The sequence below is a fragment of the Cervus canadensis genome, chromosome 7, assembly GCF_019320065.1.
Source record: "Cervus canadensis isolate Bull #8, Minnesota chromosome 7, ASM1932006v1, whole genome shotgun sequence".
Classification (NCBI taxonomy): Eukaryota; Metazoa; Chordata; class Mammalia; order Artiodactyla; family Cervidae; genus Cervus; species Cervus canadensis.
This window is the reverse complement of record NC_057392.1, coordinates 80,546,842-80,568,573: the sequence shown is the minus strand read 5'-3', so window position 1 is coordinate 80,568,573 and position 21,732 is coordinate 80,546,842. Positions and strand designations below refer to the sequence as shown.

At 39.6% G+C, this 21,732-nt stretch overlaps 1 protein-coding gene across 1 annotated transcript in view; it reads left to right on the top strand.

Annotated features, from left to right (window-relative positions):
• The window catches only part of PPM1L (protein phosphatase, Mg2+/Mn2+ dependent 1L), a 319,305-nt gene that overhangs the window by 82,681 nt on the left and 214,892 nt on the right, over positions 1-21,732 (top strand). The gene's annotated exons all lie outside the window — the stretch shown is intronic.

Genomic DNA, 21,732 nt, shown 5'->3' with positions numbered 1-21,732 from the left:
CTTGAAGAGATCTCTAGTCTTTCCCATTCTGTTGTTTTCCTCTATTTCTTTGCATTGATCACTGAGGAAGACTTTCTTATCTCTCCTTGCTATTCCATATACCATAGAGCTGCCAGAACTTACACAGGACTGGGAAACAGACTCTTGGAGGGCACAGCAGAACCTTGTGTACCAGGACCCAGGAAAAAAGAGCTGTGACCCCACAGGAGACTGTCCCGGACTTGCCTGTGGGTGTCTGGGAGTCTCTGTCGGAGGCGTGGGTTGGTGGTGGCCTGCTGCAGTGTTGGGGGCACTGAGTGAGGCAGTGCATGCATGGTATCTTTTGAGGGAGGTCACCATTATCTTCATTGCCTCCACCATAGTTTGGCCCCGGGTAAATAGCAGGGAGGGAACACAGCTTTACCCATCAACAGAAAATTGGATTAAAGATCTATTGAGTGTGGCCCTGCCCGTCAGAACAAGATCTAATTTCCCCCTTAGTCTCTCCCTCCCATCAGGAAGCTTCCATAAACCTCTTATCCTTCTCCACCAGAGGGCAGACAGAATGAAAACCACAATCACAGAAAACTAACCGATCTAATCGCATTGACCACATCCTTGTCTAACCCAAGGAAACTATGAGCCATGCCGTATAGGGCCACCCAAAACGGATGGATCATGGTGGAGAGTTCTGACAAAACGTGGTCCACTGGAGAAGGGAATGGCAAACCAGTTCAGTATTCTTGCCTTGCGAACCCCCATGAACAGTATGGAAAGGCAGAAAGATAGGACACTAAAAGATGAATTCCCCAGGTTGGTAGGTGCCCAATATGCTACTGGAGATCAGTGGAGAAATATCTCCAGAAAGAATGAAGAGATGGAGCCAAAGCAAAAACAACATCCAGTTGTGGATGTGACTGGTGATGGAAGCAAGGTCTGATGCTGTAAAGAGCAATATTACACAGGAACCTGGAATGTTAGTTGCATGAATCAAGGCAAATTGGAAGTGATCAAACAGGAGATGGCAAGAGTGAACATTGACATTTTAGGAATCAGCGAACTAAAATGACCTGGAATGGGTGAATTTCACTCAGATGACCATTATATCTACTACTGTGGGCAAGAATCCCTTAGAAGAAATGGAGTAGCCCTCATAGTCAACAAGAGTCTAAAATGCAGTGCTTGGGTACAATTTCAAAAATGACAGAATGATCTCTGTTCGTTTCCAAGGCAAACCATTCAATATCATGGTAATCCAAGTCTATGCCCCAACCAGTAATGCTGAAGAAGCTGAATTTGAACAGTACTATGAAGACCTACAAGACCTTCTGGAACTAACACCCCAAAAGATGTCCTTTTCATTATAGGGACTGGAATGAAAAAGTAGGAAGTCAAGAAACACCTGGAGTTTCAGGCAACTTTGGCCTGGAGTACAGAATGAAGCAGGGCAAAGGCTAATAGAGTTTTGTCAAGAGAACGCACTGGTCATAGCAGACACCCTCTTCCAACAACACAAGAGAAGACTCTACACACGGACATCACCAGATGGTCAATACTGAAATCAGATTGATTATATTCTTTGCAGCCAAAGATGGAGAAGTTCTATACAGTCAGCAAAAACAAGACTAGGAGCTGACTTTGGCTCAGATCATGAACTCCTTATTGCCAAAATCACACTTAAATTGGAGAAACTAGGCAAAACCACTAGACCATTCAGGTATGACCTAAATCAAATCCCTAATGATTATACAGTGCAAGTGACAAATAGATTCAAGGGACTAGATCTGATAGACAGAGTGCCTAATAATTATGGACGGAGGTTTGTGACATTGTACAGGAGACAGGGAGCAAGACCATCCCCAAGAAAAAGAAATGCAAAAAAGCAAAATGGCTGTCTGAGGAGGCCTTACAAATAGCTCTGAAAAGAAGAGAGGCAAAAAGCAAAGGAGAAAAGGAAAGATATTCCCATTTGAACGCAGAGTTCCAAAGAATAGCAAGGAATTCCCTATGTGTGCCTTCATATACAAAATGCCTACTGGGAAAGAATTTTGGTGTAAGGTGTCTATTTTAAATTCCAAGGGTAAGAGTGGCAGAACTGGAGGAAAAATGCATGCATACTATATTGTCCAGAAAGACTTCTACTTTTAGAGAAGACACTTGGAGATATAGCACAGAAAATATAAACATGGTCAAATAACACATTTGGCAAAGGCATGGCTATTAAGCTGTGTTTTCACACAGGCTTCTGCACCTCACCCATTGACTAATGACTTAATGTGATTAATTAAGTGTAGATTAATGTGTGTAGAAACCATGTGGGTTAGTAGGTTAGTACTGCTTGATGCTGTGTAAGTATAATACTTATGTGTCTCTACAAATGGCAGATAATAAGATACTTTGAGCTATGAATAGCAGGTATTAAGCTTCTTTACCTACACATGTGTATATTTCATGTCTTGACCATAGTTGCCAACCTCTAAATCAGGACATATGATGTAGGTAGGGTTATGTTTATGGGGACAGTGTGACAAAGTATTTAGAATTGGGACTGTCCCATAGAATTCATTTATTTAGCATGCATTCAGTAAGTACTTATCAAATGCCTACTCTATACCAGTTACTATTATGGATGATAAAGATGCAGTGGTGATAAAAAAGAAAAATCCCTTCTCTTCAGAAGGGTCAAATGGATTATAGATAGATAAGTTACTAAAAAGTAGGATAGGTTGGATAGTGAAGGGTACTAGGGCTAAAACCAAGCATATTGAAAGGGTGTAGCAGGTGGTACTGGGGGTGTGTAGGGATTATTATTTTTGATAAGGAGTGAACCACATTCCTATCTGGGACATATGATAATGGACCCCCTTTGTGCTCTGCTCACCCACAGTCCTTAGATCTCCTGCATTATTTCCTTAGATTCCATTGCTTGCTCTAACTTCAAGAAGAGAAAACCTTTCAGCATATAGAGTTAGGTAGAACTACTAAAAACTAAACCAAAGGACAGTGACCGAAACACCTTTTATTTATAACCAAGTCTACCAAAACAGCTAAGTAGAAAATATCGATAGCCCTGAGAGAGATGTGTAACTGAAAAGAAACTGCCCTTCTTTCAAACATTGGAGTCTGAATGTTTGTACCCCCAGTAGAATTGCCATTTTTAGTTTAATAAAGGAGACCAGTGACTAGAAGGAAAAAGCAGAGACATCACTTTGCTGACAAAGGTCTGTATAGTCAAAGCTATGATTTTTCCAGTAGTCACAGATGATGTGAGAGTTTGACCTTAAAGGAGACTGAGCACCAAAGAACTGATGCTTTCAAATTGTGGTACTGGAGAAGACTCTTGAGAGTCCCTTGAACAACATAGAGATCAAGCCAGTCAATCCTAAAGGAAATCAACCCTAAATATTCATTGGAAGGACTGTTCCTGAAGCTGAAGCTCCAGTATTTTGGCCACCTGATGTGAAGAATCAACTCATTGGAAGAGACTGATGCTGGGAAAGATTGAGGGCAGGAGGAAAAGGGGCAACAGTGGATGAGATAGTTGGATGGCATCACCAACTCAATGGACAGGAGTTTGAGTGACCTCCAGGAGATAGTGAAGGACAGGGAAGCTTATGCTACAGTCCATAGGGTCACAAAGAGATGGACACAACTTAGTGACTGAACAACTAATTCCAGGGCAGGGATATCGCACAGTGAGAACATGATACATGTGGTCATTTAGTGGCCCAGCGAAGAGCAAGCAGTAGAAGCATCAGGTCTCCTCAGTCTTCCAGAATATGCTCTGCACTTGCTGGCTGCCTCTGCATGTTTTATTTTTTTCTACCAGTTAAATGCTGTTGTTGTTTTTGTTTTTTTTTTGCTGTTGTTGTTTTTAAACCTGGACTGCCCTCCTTCCTTGTTTTTGTTTATCAACACCCATCTCCGGGAGGATAGGGACTCAGTTCTTTTTCTGTGTGTCCTTGACAGCTTTTGTGGTATCCGGCATCAGTAAGTGGTCAATAAATGTGCTACATGAATGTGTGAATGGGATGAGAGAGGGGAGGACACCTGGCATTTGCCCACCTTACTTTTCAGTCCACAAATAGCTGTTAGAAGTGGCCTTCCCAGGCTTTGTCCTGCTTCTCACTTGCTTAGATTCTCCTTCCTCTCACATTCCTCTAATTGAAACAAGGCAAGACTGTGGTTAAGGAGACTGCCAGACAACTAACTCAACTACCTGAGAGGAAGGCACTTTTGCGTTCATGTTTTTTTAAGTGGACATCATATAGTTTCCTCTTTTCCATCTATCTGTAAAAGATGGCTTTTCCCCCCTCCTGATTGGGGAGCCTCCTCTTCCCTTCTTGCCTCACTAATTACTCCCTTGGCATCCTGCAGGTAGACAGGCTAGAATAGGATTTCATTTGTAGCCTGTCAGCTCGACTCATAAGTTGTCAGAGATACGGTTGAGCTTTAAGAAGGGTTTGGGAGGCAGAGTTATTAAGGGAGCAGCAACTTTGGTTTATCAGGGAGGGGGAGGTGCAGGATGAATATGCAGGTATTTTCCAGTTCTTTAGAGAGAGCTGAAATCTCAGGCGTTGGTCCCATCACCTGCACCCTCTTCCATGCTGTGTTCCTTAACACCGTAGAGTGTCCTTCACACATGCTGCGCTTCAGCCTGAGAAGCTGCAGCCTGGCAGCTCTTTCTCAGCCTGGGAAACACAAGTGGATTGACCTGCCGTATAAACAGGACTGTAGTTCTTAGGTGAGTTGAGAAAACAGGAATTTCAGAAGCCTGGCATGATGAATCTTGGCTGGGTAAACTTTGTTTCCTTGCTGTTAGGCATTTCTTGGGGTACAATGGTTTTTTTTTTTTTTTTTTAGCTTCATTTAAAATGACACTTAAAGGTTTGTCCTGTTCTCATCATCATCCTCATTCTTGTTATCCTTTTGGCTGTTGTCATGAAAACTGCTGTGTATTGAATGTCAGCAGACAGCTATAGTCCTTATGATGATAAGCTCATGTAATCCTCCTGTAACCTTCCCAAGGAAGGATTTTTGACCCTGAGTTCTAAATTATAATCTGGTACTAGATCAGAAAGGAAAACCATATGAATTTTCCTATGGAGGCATTGAGTTTGAGGTTGGGTAAAACTACAGAGGGAAGTAATCTATAAACTTTTCTCTGGGAGGGAGAGGATTTTATATTATTCCCACAGAACCCTGCTGCTGCTGAGTTGCTTCAGTTGTGTCCTGACCCCATGGACTGTAGACTGCTGGGCTCCTCTGTCCATGGGATTCTCTGGGCAAGAATACTGGGGTGGGTTGCCATGCCCTCCTGCAGGGACTCTTCCCAACCCAGGGATCAAACCTGTTTCTCTTACATCTCCTTCATTTGCAGACGGGTTCTTTATCACTAGAACCACCTGGGAAGCCCCCAACAACACCCTGAAAGTCTAGTATTTCATTTTCTAAATGGAGTAGAGGAGTTTGGATTCACATAAAAGAGAAACAAGTCAAACCATAATTATACTTTGTTGCTCTGAAAATTAGTCTTTACATTTATTGATGAATTTTTCAGCCTCAAGACCCACGTGAGATTGATAATTCAGATCATATACTCAGTCTACAGTAATGCATTCTACAGTGGGGAAAATGAAGACCTAAAAAAAAAATGTACTCCAAATTGTTTTCTGATGAATCTTGATGGTATGTTTTCTTATGTAATTTCAAAACTAGTTTAAATAGTTTAAAAATAGCTTTGAATTTGCTACTTGTAAACATGCCTAAGGTTACAATAAGAGTGTTTAGGAACTATTTAAAGAAACTTTCTAATTGCCCACTTTAGCACAGATTATAAATCAGCAAAGCATTTTCCAAATTCCTGTTCCATGCCAGAAACTGGTGTTGGGAATGGAGTTCTGTTGAACAGTACCAGCGATAGCCTGTACCTACCTTGGGCAGCACTCAAGAGGGTTGAATATTAGGTGCATTGGAATGCACTTATTTAAACATGATTTCTGTTTAAGTAGCCAGGGAGAATCTGGTTTTTCATCACTGGCCACATGATTAAAAATTTAACCTGTGTGTGGTCTGAATTAACTTTTTTAAAAAAATTCGTTTATTTTTTATTGAAGGATAATTGCTTTTCAGACTTCTGTTGTTTTCTGTCAAACCTCAGCATGAATCACCCATAGGTATACATATATCACCTCCGTTTTGAACCTCCCTCCCATCTCCCTCCCCATCCCACCCCTCTAGGTTGATACAGAGCCCCTGTTTGAGTTTCCTGAGCCATCAGCAAATTCCCGTTGGCTATCTATTTTGCATATGGTAATGTAAGTTTCCATGCTACTCGTTCCATACATCTCATCTTCCCATCCCCTCTCCCCATGTCCATAAGTCTATTCTCTGTGTCTGTTTCTCCATTGCTGCCCTGTAAATAGATTCATCAGTAAATTTTTCTAAATTCCGTATATATGCGTTAGAATATGATATTTATCTATCTCTCTCTGGCTTACTTCACTCTGTATAATAGATTCTAGGTTTATCCACCTCATTAGAATTGACTCAAAGGCGTTCCTTTTTTTTTTTTAAAGACGTTCCTTTTTATGGCTGGGTAATATTGCATTGTGTATATGTACCATAACTTCTTTATCTATTCATCTGTCGGCGGACATCTAGATTGCTTCCATGTTCTGGCTGTTGTAAATAGTGCTGCAGTGAACAATGGGATACATGTGTCTTTTTCAATTTTGGTTTCCTCAGGGTATATGCCTAGGAGTGGAATTGCTGGGTCATATGGTGATTTTATTCCTAGTTTTTTAAGGAATCTCCATACCGTCTTCCATAGTGTCTGTATCAATTTACATTCCCACCAACAGTGCAGAGTGTTCCCTTTTCTCCACACCCTCTCCAGGATTTATTGTTTGTAGACTTTTTTTTTTTTTTTTTCCAGTGGGTTTTGTCATCCATTGACATGAATCAGCAATAGATTTACACGTATTCCCCATCCCAATCCCCCCTCCCACCTCCCTTCTCCACCCGATTCTTCTGGGTCTTCCAGTGACCAGGCCCGAGCACTTGTCTCATGGCATTCCCACCTGGGCTTAGTTGACCTGTTTTCCCTAGATAATATACATGTTTCGATGCTGTTCTCTCAAAACATCCCACCCTCGCCTTCTCCCACAGAGTCCAAAAGTCTGTTCTGTACATCTGTGTCTCTTTCTGTTTTGCATATAGGGTTATCATTACCATCTTTCTAAATTCCATATATATGTGTTAGTATGCTGTAATGTTCTTTATCTTTCTGGCTTACTTCACTCTGTATAATGGGCTCCAGTTTCATCCATCTCATTAGGACTGATTCAAATGAATTCTTTTTGACAGCTGAGTAATATTCCATGGTGTATATGTACCACAGCTTCCTTATCATTCATCTGCTGATGGGCATCTAGGTTGCTTCCTGTCTGCTATTATTAAAACTGGCTGCGATGAACATTGGGAGTGCACGTGTCTCTTTCAGATTCTGGTTTCCTCAGTGTGTAGCCAGGAAGTGGATTGCGGCGGTCATATTGGGCAGTTCTTTTCCAGTTTATTTAGAAATCTCCACACCTGTTTTCCATTTAGCGGCTTACTAGTTGCCGATTTCCCACCACAGGTGTAAGCAGGGTTCCCTTTTTCTCCACACCCTCTTCAGCATTTATTGCTTGTAGACTTTTGGATAGGCAAGCCATCCTGACTGGGATGTAATTGGTACCTCATTGTGCGTTCATTGATTTGCATTTCTCTGTACATGAGTGATGTGGAGCCTCCTTTTCATGTGTTTGTTAGCCATCTATATGTCTTCTTTGGAGAAATGTCTGTTTAGTTCTTTGGCCATTTTTTGATTGGGTCATTTATTTTTCTGGAATTGAGCTGCAGGAGTTGCTTTGTATATTTTTGAGATTAATCCTTTGTCTGTTTCTTCATTTGCTATTATTTTCTCCCAATCTGAGGGCTGTCTTTTCACCTTACTTATAGTTTCCTTTGTTGTGCAAAAGCTTTTAAGTTTCATTAGGTCCCATTTGTTTATTTTTGCTTTTATTTCCAATATTCTGGGAGGTGGGTCATAGAGGATCTTGCTGTGATTTATGTCGGAGAGTGTTTTGCCTATGTTCTCCTCTAGGAGTTTTATAGTTTCTGGTCTTACATTTAGATCTTTAATCCATTTTGAGTTTATTTTTGTGTATGGTGTTAGAAAGTGTTCTAGTTTCATTCTTTTACAAGTGGTTGACCAGTTTTCCCAGCACCACTTGTTAAAGAGGTTGTCTTTTTTCCATTGTATATCCTTGCCTCCTTTGTCAAAGATAAGGTGTCCATAAGTTCGTGGATTTATCTCTGGGCTTTCTATTCTGTTCCATTGATCTATATTTCTGTCTTTGTGCCAGTACCATACTGTCTTGATGACTGTGGCTTTGTAGTAGAGTCTGAAGTCAGGCAGGTTGATTCCTCCAGTTCCATTCTTCTTTCTCAAGATTACTTTGGCTATTCGAGGTTTTTTGTATTTCCATACAAATTGTGAAATTATTTGTTCTAGTTCTGTGAAAAATACCGTTGGTAGCTTGATAGGGATTGCATTGAATCTATAGATTGCTTTGGGTAGAATAGCCATTTTGACAATATTGATTCTTCCAATCCATGAGCATGGTATGTTTCTCCATCTGTTTGTGTCCTCTTTGATTTCTTTCATCAGTGTTTTATAGTTTTCTATGTATAGGTCTTTTGTTTCTTTAGGTAGATATACTCCTAAGTATTTTATTCTTTTTGTTGCAATGGTGAATGGTATTGTTTCCTTAATTTCTCTTTCTGTTTTTTCATTGTTAGTATATAGGAATGCAAGGGATTTTTGTGTGTTAATTTTATATCCTGCAACTTTACTATATTCATTGATTAGCTCTAGTAATTTTCTGGAAGAGTCTTTAGGGTTTTCTATGTAGAGGATCATGTCATCTGCAAACTGTTTGTAGACTTTTTGATGATGGCCATCCTGACTGTTACAGGGTGATATCTCATTGTAGCTTCGATTTGTATTTTGCTAATAATGAGCAATATTGAGCATCTTTTTGTGTGTGTGTTAGCCGTCTGTATGTCTTCTTTGGAGAAATGTCTGTTTAGGTCTTTTTCTCACTTTTTGATTGGGTTGTTCGTTTTTCTGGCCTTGAGTTGTATGAGCTGCTTGTTTATTTTGGAAATTAATCCTTTGTCAGTTGTTTTATTTGCTATTATTTTCTCCCATTCTGAGGGTTGTCTTTTCACCTTGCTTATAGTTTCCTTTGCTGTGCAAAAGCTTTTAAGTCCCACTTGTTTACTTTTCTTTTTATTTCCGTTACTCTAGTAGGTGGGTCATAGAGGATCTTGCTTTGATTTATGTCATCAAGTGTTCTCCCTATGTTTTCCTCTAAGAGTTTTATAGCTTCTGGTCTTATATTTAGGTCTTTAATCCATTTTGAGTTTATCTTTGTGAATGGTGTTAGAAAGTGTTCTAATTTCATTCTTTTACAGGTAGCTGTCCAGTTTTCCCAGCACCATTTATTGAAGAGGGTATCTTTGCCCCATTGTATATTCTTTCCTCCTTTGTTCAAAAATAAAGTACCCAGAGGTGCATGGTTTATTTCTGAGCTTTCTATCTTGTTCCATTGGTCTATATTTCTGTTTTTGTGCCAGTACCATACTGTCTTGATGACTGTAGCTTTGCAGTATAATCTGAAGTCCGGAAGGTTGATTCCTCCAGCTCCATTCTTCTTTCTCAAGACTGCTTTGGCTATTTGGGGTCTTTTGTGTTTCCATATGAATTGTGAAATTTTTTGTTCTAGTTCTGTGAAAAATATCATTGGTAATTTGATAGGAATCACACTGAATCTGTAGATTGTGTTTGGTAGTATAGTCATTTTCACAATATTGATTCTTCCTACCCAGGAACATGGAATATCTCTCCATCTGTTTATGTCTTTGATTTCTTTCATCAGTCTCTTGTAATTTTGTGTGTACAGTTCTTTTATCTCCTTAGGTAAGTTTATTCCTAGATACTTAATTCTTTTTGTTGCAGTGGTGAATGGGACTGATTCCTTAATTTCTCTTTCTGATTTTTCATTGTTAGTATATAGAACTGGCAAGTGATTTCTGTGTATTGATTTTGTATCCTGCAACTTTGTGAAGTTGACTGATGAGCTCTAGTAATTTTCTGATACTATCTTTAGGGTTTTCTATGTACAATATCATGTCATCTGCAAACAGTGAGAACTTTACTTCTTTTCCGATCTGGATTCCTTTTATTTCTATTTCTTCTCTGACTGCTGTAGCTAAGACTTCCAGAACTGTGTTGAATGATAGTGGTGAAAGTGGACACCCTTGACTTGTTCCTGATCTTAGGGAGAATGCTTTCAGGTTTTCACCATTGAGAATAATGTTTGCTGTAGGCTTATCATATATGGCCTTTACTATGTTGAGGTAGGTTCCTTCTATGCCTATTTTTTGGAGTTTTAATCATAAATGGGTGCTGAATTTTATCAGAGGCTTTTTCTGCATCTATTGAGATTATCATATAGTTTTTATCTTTCAATTTGTTATTATGGTATATCACCTTGATTGATTTGCATATATTGAAGAATCTTTGCATTCCTGGAATAAATCCAACTTGATTATGGTGTATGAGCTTTTCTATGTGTTGCTGAATTCTGTTTGCTAAAATTTTGTTGAGGACTTTTGCATCTATGTTCATCAGTGATATTGGCCTGTAGTTTTCTTTCTTTGTGTTGTCTTTGTCTGGTTTTGGTATCAGGTTGATGGTGGCCTCATAGAATGAGTTTGGAAGTGTCCCTTCCTCTGCAATTTTTTGAAAGAGGTTTAGAAGGATAGGCATTAGCTCTTCTCTAAATATTTGATAGAATTCTCCTGTGAAGCTGTCTGTTCCTGGGCTTTTGTTTTTTGGGAGATTTTTGATCACAGCTTCAATTTCACTGCTTGTAATTGTAATTTCTATTTCTTACTGGTCCAGTCTTGGAAGATTGCACTTTTCTAAGAATCTGTCCATTTCTTCCAGGTTATCCATTTTATTGCTGTATAGTTGTTCATAATAGTCTTTTATAATCCTTTGTATTTCTGCATTGTCTGTTGTAACCTCTCCTTTTTCCTTTCTAATTTTATTGATTTGATTCTTCTCTCATTTTTTCTTGATGAGTCTGGCTAAAAGTTTGTCAATTTTGTTTATCTTCTCAAAGAACAAGCTTTTAGTTTTATTAATCTTTACTACTGTTTCTTTCATTTCTTTTTCATTTATTTCTGCTTGGAACTTTATCATTTCTTTCCTTCTGCTAATTTTGGGTTTTTTTTTGTTCTTCTTTTTCCAGTTGTTTTAGGTGTAAAGTTAGGTTATCTATTTGATGTTTTTTTTTGTTTCTTGAGGTAGGATTGTATTGCTATAAACTTCTCTCTTAGAACTGCTTTTACTGCATCCCATAGGTTTTGAGTTGTCATGTTTTCATTGTCATTTGTTTCTAGAAATTTTTTGATTTCCCTGTTGATTTCTTCAGTAACCTGTTGATTACTTAGAAGCGTGTTGTTTAATCTCCATGTGTTTGTGTTTCTTACAGTTTTTTTCTTGTAATTGATATCTAGTCTCATAGCATTGTGGTCAGAGAAGATGCTTTATGTGATTTCAATTTTCTTACATTTACTGAGGTTTGATTTGTGACCCAAGATGTGGTCTATCCTGGAGAATGTTCCATGTGCACTTGAGAAGAAGGTGTATTCTTCTGCATTTGGATGGAATGTCCTGAAGATATCAAGGAGATTCATCTCATCTAATGTATCATTTAAGATGTATTTTCTTATTAATTTTCTGTTTTGATGATCTGTCCATTGGTTTGAGTGGGGTGCTAAAGTCTCCTACAGTTATTGTGTTACTGTCAATTTCTCCTTTTATATCTGTTAGTATTTGTCTTATGTATTGAGGTGCTCCTATGTTGGGTACATAGATATTTACAATTGTTATGTTTTCCTCTTGTATTGATCCCTTGACCATTATGTAGTGTCCTTCCTTATCTCTTGTAATCGTCTTTATTTTAAGGTCTGTTTTGTCTGATGAGGATTGCTACTCCAGCTTTCTTTTGCTTCCCATTTGCATGGAGTATATTTTTCCATCCTGTCACATTCAGTCTATATATATGTGTCTTGAGGTCTTGAAGTGGGTTTCTTGTAGACAGCATGTATATGGGTCTTGCTTTTGTATCCATGCAGCCAGTCTGTGTCTTTTGGTTGGAGCATTTAATCCATTTACATTTAAAGTAATTATTGATATATATGTTCCTATTTCCATTTTCTTAATTGTTTGAAGTTGATTTTGAAGATTTTTTTCCTTCTGTTGTATGTCTTGACTATGTAAGTCCCTTTAACATTTGCTATAAAAGCTGATTTGGTGGTGCTGAATTCTCTCAACTGTTGCTTGTCTGAAAAGATTTTTATTTCTCCACCAATTTTGAATGAGATCCTTGCCAGGTACAGTAATCTTGGTTATAGATATTTCTCTTTCAGTACTTTAGATATATCCTGCCATTCCCTTCTGGCCTGCAGAGTTTCTGCTGAAAGATCAGCTGTTAAGTGTATGGGGTTTCCCTTGTATAATTACTTGTTCCTTCTCCCTTGCTGCTTTTAATATTCTTTCTTTGGGTTTAGTCATTGTTAGTTTGATTAGTATGTGTCTTGGTGTGTTTCTCCTTGGGTTTTCCTGTATGGGACTCTGTGCCTCTTGGACTTGATTGACTGTTTCCTTTTCCCATATTGGGGAAATTTTCAACTATAATCTCTTCAAAAATTTTCTCATACCCTTTCTTTTTCTCTTCTTCTTCTGGGACCCCTATAATTCAAATGTTGGTGCATTAGATATTGTCTCAGAGGTCTCTGAGACTATTCTCAGTTCTCTTCATTCTTTTTACTTTATTCTGCTCTTCAGAAGTTATTTCCACCATTTTGTTTTCTAGCTCACTGATTCATTCTGCTTCAGATATTCTGCTATTGAATCCTTTTAGAGTATTTTTAACTTCAGTAATTGTGTTGTTTGTCTCTGTATGTTTATTCTTTAATTCTCCTAGGTCTTTGTTAACTGATTCTTGCATTTTCTCCATTTTGTTTTCAGGGTTTTTGATCATCTTTATTATCATTATTCTGAATTCTTTTTCTGGTAGTTTGCCCATTTCCTCTTCATTTATTTGGACTTCCGTGTTTCTAGTTTCTTCCTTCATTTGTATAGTATTTCTCTGCCTTTTCATTATTTTTTTTTTAACTGATTGTGTTTGAGGTCTCCTTTTCCCAGGCTTTAAGGTTGAGTTCTTCCTTTTGGTTTCTGCCTTCCTAAGGTTGGTCCAGTGGTTTGTGTAAGCTTCATATAATGTGAGATTTGTGCTGAGTTGTTTTTTTGTTGTTGTTGTTTGTTTGTTTTTCCTCTAATGGGCAAGGCTGAGTGAGGTGGTAATCCCGTCTGCTCATGATTTGGTTTGTATTTTTGTTTGTTGTTTGGATGAGGCGTCCTGCACAGGGTGCTACTGGTTGTTGGTCTTGTATTCAAGTGGTTCCCTTTGTGTGAGTCCTCAGTATTCGATTCTCCCTAGGGTTGGTTCTCTGGTATTCTAGGGTTTTAGAGTCAGTACTGCCACTCCAAAGGCTCAGGGCTTGATCTCCAGTGTCCAGCATTCCAATGTGCTTCTCTGTAGAAGTGGTGAAATCGTTTTCTCCCAGGATCTCTTTGAAGAGCCGTGGTTCAGGCCAAGATTAAGGCCATAATCCCAGAAGGCCTTCCCGGTGCTGGAATAGTGAACCTGTGGGCATGAGGCTTGCAAACAGCCAGCCAGAGCCAGGAGGTGAACACCGGGTGAGGATGATGAGCTGGTAGGTGGAACAAGGGGCCATGCAACTGTAGTTTTTCCCCTGGTGTCAGATGCATCTGTCCCAGAGGCTGGAAGACTTGCCTGAAATGGTGTGGGAGGGTGAGGAGGGCACCAGCTTTTTTTTTTTTTTTAAAGATTTTAATTTATTTTATTTTTGCTGATGCTGTGTCTTCCTTGCTCCATGTGCACGTTCTCTATTTGGTGAGCAGGGGCTGCTCTTCACTGTGGTGCGTGGGCTACTCATTGCAGTGGCTTCTCTTGTGGAGCACAGGCTCTAAGGTATGTGGGCCTCAGTAGTTGTGGTGCAGAGACTCAGGAGTTGTGGCTCCTGGGCTCTGGAGCACGCACTCAGTAGTTGTGGTCCACAAGCTTAGTTGCTCCAAGGCATGTGGAATCATCCTGGACCAGGGATCAGCGTGTGTCCCCTGCATTGGCAGGTAGCTTCTCTTCCACTGCACCACCAGGGAAGTCCCTGAATTAACTTTTGAGTAACAGTCAGTAGTCAGTTGGGGCTGGAGAGCATTAGGTATGTTTCAAATATGAGTTGATGGCAACAGAAGCTTTGTTCCTATGTATTTTATTTTTGTCAGCAGTCCTTTGTGAACTCTATATGATTTTGAGTGGAATTAAGCTTAAAGAGCTCAAAATTATGTAAAAAGGTGTTCTGTTTAAAATACTATTTCAAGTTAGTCTAAGTCAGCTATTATGATTCCTGCTACACAAAGCCAGGTACAGAAAGGATGAGGGCCAGGTGGCTAAAGGCCCTCTGCATTGCTAGTTTATGGGAACTGATTTGGTGTTTTGCTTTTTTTCCCCATCAGTTATCTGTTAGGCCACCTTCTAGGGTCAGATGAGCTATTTGTGAGACGCTTAGAATCTGTTTGAAGCAGTGAGCAGAGGCATTCAGTTCAGTCGCTCAGTTGTGTCCGACTCTTTGCGACCCCATGGACTGCAGCACGCCAGGTGCCCTTGTCCATCACTAACTCCTGGCGTTTACTCAAACTCATGTCCATTAAGTCGGTGATGCCATCCAGCCATCTCATCCTCTGTCATCCCCTTCTCCTCCCACCTTCAATCTTTCCCAGCATCAGGGTCTTTTCAAATGAATCAGCTCTTCACATCAGGTAGCCAAAGTATTGGAGTTTCAGCTTGAGCATCAATCCTTCCAATGAATATTCAGGACTGATTTCCTTTAGGATCCACTGGTTTGGATCTCCTTGCTGTCCAAGGGACTCTCAAGAGTCTTCTCCAACACCACAGTTCAAAAGCATCAATTCTTCGGCCCTCAGCTTTCTTTGTAGTCCAACTCTCATATCCATACATGACTACTGGAAAAACCATAGCTTTGACTAGATGGGCCTTTGTTGGCAAAGTAATGTCTCTGCTTTTTAATAAGCTATCTTGGTTGGTCATAAATTTTCTTCCAAGGAGCAAGCATCTTTTAATTTCATGGCTGCAGTCACCATTTGCAATGATTTTGAAGCCCCCAAAAATAAAGTCTCTCACTGTTTCCACTGTTTCCCCCTCTCTTTGCCATGAAGTAATGGGACCAGAATAGAGGTATAAGAAATCTAGATTTGAGTCCCAGCTCCTTCTTTTCATGTTATTTTAATGAAGCTTAGGCTCTCTGAGGTTTGGTTTTCTTATCAGTAAAATGGATGTAGTAGTACTTAAATCTGCAGGTTGTTGTGAAGATTAAATCCAGAACACTTAGTAGAAAATGACATGTTCCATTTTCCAACTGGACATTGTAAGTCTCTCTTTAACTCCTAGAGGTCCCTGGATAGGAAATGATGCTCGGGAAGGTACTCTGTTTTGTTCTACAAGTAATATTTATGTAGGTAATGATAGTCCCTGGTTCTTCTATTGATTGAAACTTGGAATATAGTATTTTCATGTACATCTTGTGTAAATTAATCTGCATTTATTTATTGAATACCTTCAATGCAGCAGGCTTTGTGGAGTTACTAGAGATATAAAGATGAATAAGACTTCATTCTATTCAAAGAGTTCACAGTGTATTGAGGAAAAGGAATGAAAAGTTAACTAACTAGTGTACAGTGTAGTGGAATACGTTACTGAATGGATACAGCACTGTGGATTATGGGGATGGAGAAGAACAGTCAGAACTCTGTCTGGTATGGTGGGGAAGCCCAGGCCAGATAATGCTTCTCATAGGTGTCATTGAACTTGGCCTTGAGATGTGATATAGATCAGAGGGAGACAAGGGGTGGTAGAAGGGTTTTCTAGGCAGAGGAGACAGCCTGGGAGAGGCCTGGAATGCTGGCCAGGAGACTCAGAGCCTTTTGGTCTAGTACTGATTTAGTATCTCTTTAGCACGAAAGTGTGTGCCTTTGAGCAAGTTATTGAACCTGATTTTCATCAGGCTAGAGTGAATTTTTTCAACTCTAAAAGTTTGGTGTCTTTGATCCATAGATGCAAGGAAGTTAAAGGAGTTGCTTTATGTCTTCGTCTGTTAGTCAGTTGGAGCTGATATAACAAGAGACCATAGATTGGGTGGCTTAAACAACAGATATTTATTTCTCGCAGTTCTGGAGGCTGGGAAGTCCAAGATCAAAGTGTCTGATTGCCCTCAGATTTGGTGTCTATGAAGGCTTTCTTCCTGATTTGCAGATGTTTACCTTCTTGTCTTATCTTGTGTCCTCCTTTGGCAGTGAGAGAGAGAAAGTTCCAGTCTCTGCCTCTTCTTATGAAGGCACTAATCCTGTCATCCTTGAAGAAGGAAACAGCAACCCACTCCAGTATTCTTGCCTGGAGAATCCCATGGATAGGGGAGCCTGGCCGGTTACAGTCCATCAGGTTGCAGAGTTGTATATGACCTAGCAGCTAAGCAACAACAAATCCCATCATAGGGGCTCCTCTCTCATGACTTTATCTAAAACTACCTCCCCAAAGCTTCACCTCCAAATATCATCATGTTGGAGGTTAGGGCTTCAGGATAAGAACTTTGGGGGGACACAAACATTCCCTCTGTAGCACTTAAGGTCATATGATTCATTCATGATAGGACCAGCCCTAGAACTTGTGTCTTTGTTGTATATAGGTGTCTTTATACCATCCACCGTGTATGTGGATAGTAGATTAGCTTAGTGGAGGTTGGACACCTGTGCTTTCCTCCAGGCAGCCCAACTTTAGTCAACAAAGCACTCTGGGTTACTACCATGTACATTTCAAGCATTTTAAAGTTCCTTAGACTGGTTGGTTTCTTTTTGACCTCTCTGTGAATTTTTACCAGGCTCATTTGATAAGGATTATGGAAGCCCTAGATAGTGTTCTCTAAGTGCAAGTTGGTACACCACTGTTCTTTTAAAGAAAATGTCAGCTCCACTGGAGGAAATAGACACAAATGCTCATTTTGTTTTAAGAAACAGAGTTCTCTTGCTTATGTGAGTTCTGTCTTGAGTTCTATCTTATATCTTTTTTACTTTCTGAGTTCCACTCCTACTGTTATTTTCTTAATATTTTTCATTAATATTGACTTACTTTATTTTACTTAAATACATTAAAAAATTTAATAACTGTACTCAGTTTGATTTCATCATGTCGTTCATTATATTTGTCCAAATTGTTCATTATATATTTATTTCATTCTATTATCTCCAGTTCACTTTAAAGTAATTAACTATGTCTAAAAAAGGACCCTCATGCCATTTGAAAACATCTTGTGCAGTGTTCTATGCTTTGGAAAAGTTTACATGAGACCATCTGGGTCTGTTGGTTGAACGGTCAATGAAGGAAGGAATAAAGAAAAAAAAAATGAATATGACTATAAGTGTATAGATGACATAGGTGATAAATAAGAATGGAAACAGGAGTTTATAAAAGAAAAATTAATTTCCTTGACCTGCAATCCCTGTTATCATCAAGGTAAATTTGTGCATGTAAAGAAGGAATTCTAACAAAATGATGTTTGGGCCTTAAATGCTTGCCCTCTTTTTTTTTTTTCCAAATAACTATTTCTTCATTGAATAACTCTGGAGTCATAGACCATATAGAAGTAAGTGTTATGCTATACATTTTGTCAAGAAGCCAGTCTTTGTGCCAGGGAAAGAATTGCTTGTCTTCGTTGAACAAAACACAGTCAGAAGCAAATGAGGCCAGATTCAGATTGCCAAGCCAAGGGCAGGACCCTTGGAGGCCACAGAGAGATTGTAGAGGTTGGTTAGAAGAAAGGAAGAGGGTAGGGCTGGATTCATAGGCATGTGAACCGTGTGGTTGAACAGTTTCCCACATTTAGAAGGGCATACTTGGTTTAATGCTGAGCTGTCCTTGTCTTGTAATTTGTTACAATTTTTTTATAATTTGAAAAGGGGCCCTGAATTTTCATCTTACACTGGGCTCTGCATATATAGCTAGTGCTTGGGATAGAGTAGGGAGATATATTTACAGAAAGTGTCACAGAGTAGATGAAACTACTCTGGGGTAGAAATGGAAGAGTGAAATCTAGAAATGAGTGGCAAAAGGAGCTTTCGGTTACTACGTGCTAGATCCCTTCTGACTGACCTTAGCTTAAGGGATCCAGCACGGGATTCCAGGATTCCTTTTGCTTTAAACTTCCAGGTGGTCTGGTTGCCTTTCTGCCTTCCTGCCTCTCTTTCATGGTTGTAGAGGAACAGAGGGAATGGTGCAACTTACATAAGGAAAGCTTGAGCCAGTGCAGTGCACTCACCCTTAGGAACTTGAAAACACTGTGCAAGTGAAGATAGAAAGTGACAGTGTTAGTTGCTCAGTCATTGTCCGACTCTACGACCCCATAGACTGTAGCACGCCAGGCTCCTCTGTCCATGGGATTTCTCAGGTAAGAATACTGGAGCGGGTTGCCATTCCCTTCTCCAGGGGAATCTTCCTGACTCAGGGATCGAACCTGGGTCTCTTGCATTGCAGGCAGAGTCTTTACCATCTGAGCCATAATACATACAATATCTGTGAATTCAATCAACCCATGCTGGATCAAGCAGGGGCTGGCAAGTGTAGATATCTACCAAGAGTGGCTGTGAGATGACAGGGATGGTGGGCAGTCGGGGTGAGCACCAGAGGAAGCGCGACCCACCTGAAGGAAAAACTGTTCTGCTTCAGCTTGTTATTGCCGTGTTGTATTTAGCCTTGTCTTTGTCCCGTGGGGCTAAACTCTTCAGATGCTTTAGGATGAGCTATAAACCTTGGTTTTTTTGACTGTGATCTGTATTTATTTAGTTATCTATCTTCTATCTGGCTGTGTTGGGTCTTAGTTGTGGCACTTGGGCTCCGGAGCGGGCAGACCCAGTAGTTGCAGCTGGTGGGTTTCACTGCTTTGCATCATATGGGATCTTAGTTTCCCATCCAGGGATCAAACCATCATCCCCTGCCATTGCAAGGCATATGCTTAACCACTGGACCACCAGGGAAGTCCCTTGACTGGGACATTTTCCAATTAAAGAAAAATACTGTCAAATTGAATTCATTTCAATCCTTAAATAGACATTAAAAAATAACCACCTTGTTTTCTAGAGGTAAACATGGGAAGTGACCAAATTACTTTTTTAGGGGAGGCAGCCATAGTAATAGACCTAACTTTAATATCTTTGATGAGGCCATCCCTGGTAAGAAGATAGAGTTAGAGCAAGAGTTGCCAATAGATGTTGAGGTTTATGATACAAAAGGAGTTCCAGACTTTCTGTATTGGACGGGCTTCAGGGCTAACAGGGAGACTGATTTGGGGAGACCTGTTTTGGAGCTGTGTTTGCATAGTAAACTCACTGTTTTTACTCAAATTTTATGACATAGATCATAAAAATTAGCTCAGCTTTCTAATGATTTTCCCTACACTTTAGATAAGATTGTGAAGACAACAATTGCCCATCTGCAGGAATGGACAGAAGAGTTTTAAGACTTTCTTTCTTAGTCTGATGCCATTAAAAATGCATTCATCTAATCATTTTTCCCCTGTTTGTGTGCTCAGCAATTTTTTATGATTTGACTTCCCAAGTGGATCTACCAGAGGGGAGGCAGTGGGTGAGCTCTGCAGATTAGAATGTCAGTGTTTCTGTGAGTACTTATTGTTAATTGTAATTTTTAATTTATTGATTGATTTTTTTTCAGTATTTATTATTTATTTAGGTATTTATTTGGCTGTGCCGGGTCTTAGTTGTGGCATGTGAGATCTAGTTCCCTGACCAGGGATTGAACCCTGGGACCCCTGCATTGGCAGCATGGAGTCTTAACCTCTGGACTACCAGGGAAGTCCCTTGCTAATTGTAGTTTAATAAATTGACATTCTAGGCTTGTGCTTATGACTGTGGTTATATTGTGGGTCTGCCAGTGAAATTTGGAATCTCTCTGGTGTGCTGACACAGTCAGTTTTGAATTTGCACAGGCTCTATACTATGGCACATTGGCCAAAGTAATGAATGTCACTTTGGTAGGTGCCTTGGCAGTTTTTCCCTATGACACTAAAAATATAACTTGACTGTATGCATCTTTCCTATTTGAATTTCTTTAGTAGTAGAGATGAGATACTTAGTGCATAAAAATCATGGGGTGAAGAGGGATGTGAAAATGAAAGTGAAAGTCGCTCAGTTGTGTCCAACTCTTTGTGACCCCATGGACTACACAGTTTATGGAATTCTCCAGACCAGAATACTGGAGTGGGTAGCCTTTCCCTTCTCCAGGGGATCTTCCCAAGCCAGGAGTCGAACCAGGGTCTCCTGCATTGCAGGCAGATTCTTTGCCAACTGAGCTATGAAGGACGTTCATATGCCCAGAGAAGTGTTAGTAGGATTTCAGATAAGCTGGGGACACGCTGGCTTAAGTGAATGTAAGTTGTTTTCCTTTAGGAGGACTTTTTCCAGAGCATTTCATCTGCTTTGTTTGAAAAGTTATTTGTTTATTTATTGAAAGTTAGTTGGTTTACAATGTTGTGTTAATTTCAGGTGTATAGCAAAGTGATTCAGATATACACATACTTTTTCATTCTTTTTCCTTGTAAGTTATTACAAAATATTGAATGTAGTTCCCTGTGCTATACAGTGTGTCCTTGTTGGTTATCTTATTCTATATATAGTAGTGTGTATATATGTTAATCCTTAACTCCTTATTTATGCCTCCTCTTCTTTGGTAACTGCAAGTTTGTTTTCTATGTCTGTGGGCCTCTTTCTGTTTTGTATATAGATTCATTTGTATCATTTTTTTTTTTTTAAGATTCCACATACCTTTTAAAGAGTGATCTTCAGTAGGAACACCAACTTCATTTGCTAATGATACCTTTAAAATGTTTCCTTTGGCAGTGCCTTTGGAAAACACTATGTTGCAAAACGTGGTGTTAAGCTTGCACATGAGGTATTTCTGGAATCCTCTTGGGTGGAAAGCATGGAGCAGCTTGGGAACATTTTATTGAATCCCAGTTTGCATCTGGTTCCCTAAGGTCTACCTGAGTGTTCTGGAATCCACAGGAATACCTAGAACGACCATTTACTTACCAGATGGAATTATCCCAGTGTGGACCCCAGGGTGGAAATGGAATTTGGCAACATGGTGTTGGGAATTTGGATCTACATATTGTAAGTCAGTGTGGAGTTCTCAGAGTCCAAGACTTCCTTTATCTGTGTATTTCTTCTCCTGATAGCATACTTTCTTAAAAGAGAGCTTGGGAAGTTGCTTGTTAAGGCCTATCCCAGAATTCAGCCATATTCTCACAGCGAGGACTCTGTGAACACAGTATTTAACTACTGAGATTATTTTCAGAGGATCAAAGGTCGTATTGTAGAGTAATGTGGTTTTATAGACACTCGTTTCATTTTCTTTGATTATAGAATAAGGAAAATGAATGTAGAACTCTTATTTCCAAACATGAAATGGT